We start from the raw sequence: 5,702 nt of genomic DNA on the forward strand, positions 1-5,702 counted from the left end.
GGTAGACTGGAAGGTAGCAATGTAACCAATGAACTTGTGGACTTGGGCAAGATGGTTTTTATTAGAATGTTGGCATTAGCTGTCTTTTTTAGCTACATATGATGAGCTCAGAAAATAACTAGCTGGTTTGAAGTAGAATGTTGAGGGACTATAGAGAACCAGAACTTGCCAGTTTAGGAAAAAATAAGTTTCTCACAGCACCTTTCCATTCACTAAGAGATTCTTAAATAAAGACCTAGCCTGAGAGCTCAGGTAGGCAATGCTCAGGTGCTCCAGCAAGAGTTGGCCTTCCCTTCCAGGCTTGTCTCCAAGGCTTAAGGAACAAAAGCAAAGGCTGGGCTATAACACCTTTAAAAAAACCCTTGAAAGAAATCAAATGGCAACGAGAACACCCTTTCAGCTGGATGTTAGAAAGCTTAAGGGTGTGGCCCATGGCAGCCCGAATCCACTGCCAGCAATTAAGTCTAGAGAGAGAGGCATGTCTTGAAAATAGTGGTGGGTGTGGCTTTTGGAATATGAAATAGATGGCAAGTTAACAACATACAAGTATAGCAGACATTTATTTATTTAACACAAACAGTTTAAAAATTCTAAACAAAGAACTTTTCTTTTTATATACTAAAAATGCCTAAGCAACTGAGACCTAGATATGTATCATGTAAAAATATGCAAAGACAACGCACAAGGAAGAAATAGAAATTCTAATATAATGATATATGCTAGAATAAAATATCAGAAATGTTCCTTTACTTGCCAGAAATGAGTACAGATTACCATTGCCATTAGTGAACTATGAACACACAAAAGTTAACAATAATAAAAGGCAAGTATCAGCGATGTGGGGAGACTTTCACAAGGCATATGATAAATGCTGAAAAACAAACTCAGAGCAGGAAGCTCGGAATTAGAGACAGATGAAATAACAACGCCTCCAGTGAGATCTTTGAAACTGAAGAGAATGCTGGAAAATAAGGAAGAACAAAATTAAAGTCGGCTAAATGAGCCTTTATGCCTTGGGTTTTCTTTAGTTCGTTTCATAACTCTTTTTTTCCCAAACCACCAAAATTTATGAAGTTAAACATGGGATTAATGTGCTAATACTATTAAAACAATGTAATTTTAACAGTGAAAAACATTTATTTGCCCTTCTTTTTCTCTTACCAATAAAAATTAGGACAGATTTTCAAAATCTTTGATACAGTTTAATGCTCTTGGCCCACTTTTAGCAGTGATAGAGACTTTTTTTTTTTTCTGTTTTATAAAACTTTCTTATTTATCTTTCATGGGATCATTTCCTTGTTGAAGGAAAATCCAAAACTCAAGGATCACCATTAAATGTCTTTTCATAGCTGGGTTCCTAGGAACACACTGTCCAATATGGTAGCCACTAGCCACATGTGGCTATTAAAATGAAAATGAAACGAAATTAAAAATTTAGTTCATCAGTTATAGTCTAGCCACATTTCAGGCACTCAATAGCCACATGAGGCTAGTGGCTACCACATTAAATAGTGCAGATATAGAATGTTCTAGAAAGAACAGCGCTGCCCAAGAATATAATACAGTGCCTTGCATGCCATAAGTTCTTAACAAAATTTTATTAGCTAAAATTATCACAATTAATTTCAATTTTCAAAATCAAAGTTACAAAAATAGGCAGATTATCCTATGCCAAGGGACTGTCATTATTACCGAGGGGTCGAGTGTGGTCCTGGGGCACCTTCACATTATAAGTTTAAAGTGGAAGAAACGTCAAGGAGGAGTGAGCAGGAGGAAGTTAAGTAGGAAAAACTCTGAAACCTGGCAGCCACGCGAGGCAAGATATCAAGGAGGGAGCTATCACCCGGTCAGTGTCACTCACAGATCAAGTCAGATGAGGACGGGATTAATCACTTCGGGCTTTAGTTTTCTGATAGCTTCCTGGTAACACAAAAAATGTATTTATACTTCTCTGTGTTTCATCAAATATATCAATATTGATCTCTGCTCCTAGAGCTGAAAGATTTGTCTTACACCCACTTTTTTAACCCATTTTAAGTTATGCTATATTTAGTTTACGGTAACTTAGGTAAGTGTGCACTATGCTAATACTTTGTCCTAGTCTGTTCAGGCTGCTGTAACAAAATACAGCAGACTGGGTGGTTTGTAAACAGCAGAAATTTATTTCTCACAGTCCTGAAGGCTGGCAAGTCCAAGCTCTCTCTACCCCCATGGTCGAGTTCTGGCGAGAGCACGCTTCCAGGCTGCAGGCTGTGACTCCTCGAACCCTCACACGGCAGAAAGGGCGAGGGGCATCCTGGGGTCCCTCTCATAGGCCGCTAATCCCGTTCATGACGGTTCCACCCTCGGGACCTGAGCTCCTCCCAAAGGCCCCACCTCCTGATGCTTTACCCTGGACGTCAGGTCTGCAGGAAGTAAATTTTCAACAAATGAGCCTTTGAACCTCAGCAGGCTTCTGGCTCTGCCTTTTGAGAGGTGGCACCCTTTGGGTCCTCACTGTGTCAGTTGAGAAAATTAGCCGCCAAGACAGGGTTCGGCAAAGGTCGGTGTACACTTGTTCGTATGGAAAATAATACAATAATTAATAAAAACACAAGAATAAACTTAGTTCCTCGTACTGACAGCTGTAGACCTACGTGGCCCACCCTGTGTGTCCGCCAGCCTCTTCACTTCTGACAGCGGACTTCCACCAGCTCTACTTTCCCTTTACGTTATTTATATTTTTAGCATGTACATTCTGTTCTGTAAATGTAATTAAAGCTTCTCATACTTTATCTACATTCATAGGTTGATTACAGAACTGTAAAAACAATATAAATTATGAAGTTACAAGTCCCCATTGAACTAAGTATTATAATTATGAATTGGTCCATTAGATTAAAAAGTCTGTTTACTTTGTAAAATCATGAAAAAAAAAGGTTCTTATTAAAAATTTTAAATATTATAATTTATGTTAAAACATTTACATGTTTCAACATGATCTTTGTTCATATTCTGGTATAAGGTCAGGGCACTTTCTCCGAGAATGTCTAACAATCACCATACGAGATTTGTAATATTTGAATCCCAGCATATCTTAGAAGCAGACTGTGCACAGAGCAATCTATTTTGGGTCTCTCTAATGCCAGATTCCATGAATGAATAATATTGTCCACTAATTGACCTATTTAATGGCACAAAAAGAGAGTTGGTCTGAAAATTCCCTTTGATGTATAATTATTACATTCTTAGAGTAGGCACCCTGTTAATAACAGTAGAATTGATGAAAGAAATATGCATACATGAAAAAGCTATTACTTTTATGCTACAACCCCATTTCTTGGCATTATTCACTGGCAAAACAATAATGAAAATGACAAATAATACTAAAGCAATAAAAATCTAAATTAACCCTCAAAGAGTTGTTGTATAGTTTATACGTACATGGCACCTTCCTCTGTGTGTAAAATTTCTTTATTGGCTTTCCATAGCATTTCTCTGGGGTAGTTTAAGTCCTCTCCCTAGAATTCCCATCTGAAAAGTGAAGGAACTGCTGTAACAAATGGCGAATTGAGTTTTTGCTCTGTGCTACTCAAACAGGTTCGGAGTTAGATTCCAAGTTTGGCAGCTTTGATGTTCTGAGCTGTTTTCAAGTAGTAGTATTGTCTGAAAGTAGTTTATTTTTGATCTGGACAAGTCTTAATAATATTTCATGAAAAACATTTTTAAAAATCATTAAGTGCTACTATTAGGACAAAAAATAAATTCATGGAGCCTTCTGGAGTCTTGCTATTTATGGGTGATAATTTGGTGTAACCTGTAGAACCTAAGTACTTTTTTTTGTATGAAAAACACTGGTGTTTCTAATACCTAAAGGTATACTTTGTTAACATTTTCTCTTACTTGCCTTTCGCTTTTTTTTTTTTTATAAAAGAAATAAAATGGCTCCAGTTCTCTATATAAAATTCTACACATGCACACTAAGAACAAAGAACAATTTTGACAGCATAGAGTTCTAAGAAAGAGAGGCCCTGATTAAACAAACAGTAAGTGCCACTATATCTCTTACTGAAGGAACAACAGTGCTGCTTGGGTGATGTTTTCCAGGCAACCCCATGGCATAAATCTTTAATACCACTGCCTTTCATGTGACATTTACATATAAAAACTGTTTATAGAGCCATGAAGCCTTTTTCTGTGTTCATTAGGGTTTATTAGGACCGTCCATGCTTGTGTTCTTACAATATAACTGCTCACAATACACAGCAAATATCATCAAGGCATTTGCCTGTGCTCTTTGTTTGGTTCTCATCAGAACCAAATAAGGGGCTGATGCACCAGTTACAAAACAAGGTCAATGGCAAGATGACAGCGGACCTTACACAGACATGCTTGCAGATTCCAGTGCCTAAGCACCAGGGAGTTGTTTTGCATCAGGCCTGAAGAGAAGACTTTCTCTTCATAGCACCCATCAATTTTAACTTAATTTTCACAGAAAATCTAGGCAGGATAAATTTGATTTAATTTAAATGAAAGAAAACTGGTCCAGGAGTAGATAAATTGGCATGCTATATTAGAAAATAATCTGCCCAAGTTAGGGAATAGAATATGCTTTAGAATCATAGATGTGGGAAAATGCCATTGAGAAGGATCTCCCACTTATTGAGTAAATTAGAAAACCCATTTACAGGAACATTCGGCAAACTGTATGAGGCTCTTGAATGCAAGTGATGCAAACCCAACTCAAACTAGATTTCGTGGAAAGGATAATTAATTGACACAGGTAAGTGGAGAGTCAAAGAGATTCTCTTGACTTAGAGAAAATCCCATAGGTGGCTGTAGGCCTCATAGATATAGTTCCCTCTGCCTAGCTTCCTTCTCATCCTCTCACTAGATGTTCCAGATACATGTGGCCTTCAGTGTTCATAGTTATAGAGAAGGAACAGCTACCTCCAGTGACAAGAGTCCTGGGACCATTGCAGTCAGCTCAATTTGGGACAGGGGCCCATTCCAAAGAAATGGACTCAGTTCTGTGTGTGACCTAGCCTAGGTCATGGCCACTCCCTTAGCAGGAAGGTAGTGTCAATTCTATCTGCGCTGCATGGTCTAAGGTGGTTTCTATAGAATGGTATTGGGGTCACTCCCCAAAGAAAATGATGCTGGACAGACCAGAAAAATATATGTCCATTATAGCTAGTCAGGTATAAGTAAACATAAGGTATGTGAGTCCCAACTCTGTGCTTATTTGTATTGGGTGATTCTTAGTTTCTATTGTCTGCCTAATTGGTGTTTCTAGTCTAGAGACTGTAGATATGTGTGTAAGTGTGTAAAAATCAGTGTACACATCTGCACTTGGGTTTGGAAGTTTAAGGGATAGGCTGATGAATAAAAGGAGTTGTCTCTTTACTAGGAAGTTCATAAAATGGAACACAGACCAAAAAATATTGAGAAACTTTATCACTAAGTCAGGAAGTCTTCTCAAGGTGGTGTCAGCCAGTGGTCATTGGTGCCAATTCAAAGCCAACAGGAATTCCTGACTTGGGGTGCAGTGAAGACAGAGACTTCATTTAGTGCAAGAGGCAACTCCGTGGTGATACAGCATGTCAAACAGCAGGTCTCTGAGGCAGTCCTGGGGCCGGGCCCTCTTTATCTAGCCAGCTTTGCCCTGCTCCGCCCCAGTGCTCTTCAGTTTCAGCTCTAGCCCGAGCCAAGGAAACACACTC

The 5,702-nt window shown here is 38.6% G+C and overlaps 1 long non-coding RNA gene across 1 annotated transcript; it reads right to left on the reverse strand.

Annotated features, from left to right (window-relative positions):
* Window positions 1–543: 543 nt before the first annotated feature.
* LOC308559918 lies at window positions 544–2,584 on the reverse strand. Its single transcript, XR_013999218.1, has 3 exons — window positions 2,392–2,584; window positions 1,801–1,920; window positions 544–961 (listed from the first exon to the last, which is right to left on the reverse strand). It is a non-coding gene; the product is annotated as an uncharacterized lncRNA (long non-coding RNA).
* Between the last annotated feature and the right edge of the window lie 3,118 nt (window positions 2,585–5,702).

This window comes from Miniopterus schreibersii (assembly GCF_964146895.1).
Source record: "Miniopterus schreibersii genome assembly, chromosome: 7".
Taxonomy (NCBI): domain Eukaryota; kingdom Metazoa; phylum Chordata; class Mammalia; order Chiroptera; family Miniopteridae; genus Miniopterus; species Miniopterus schreibersii.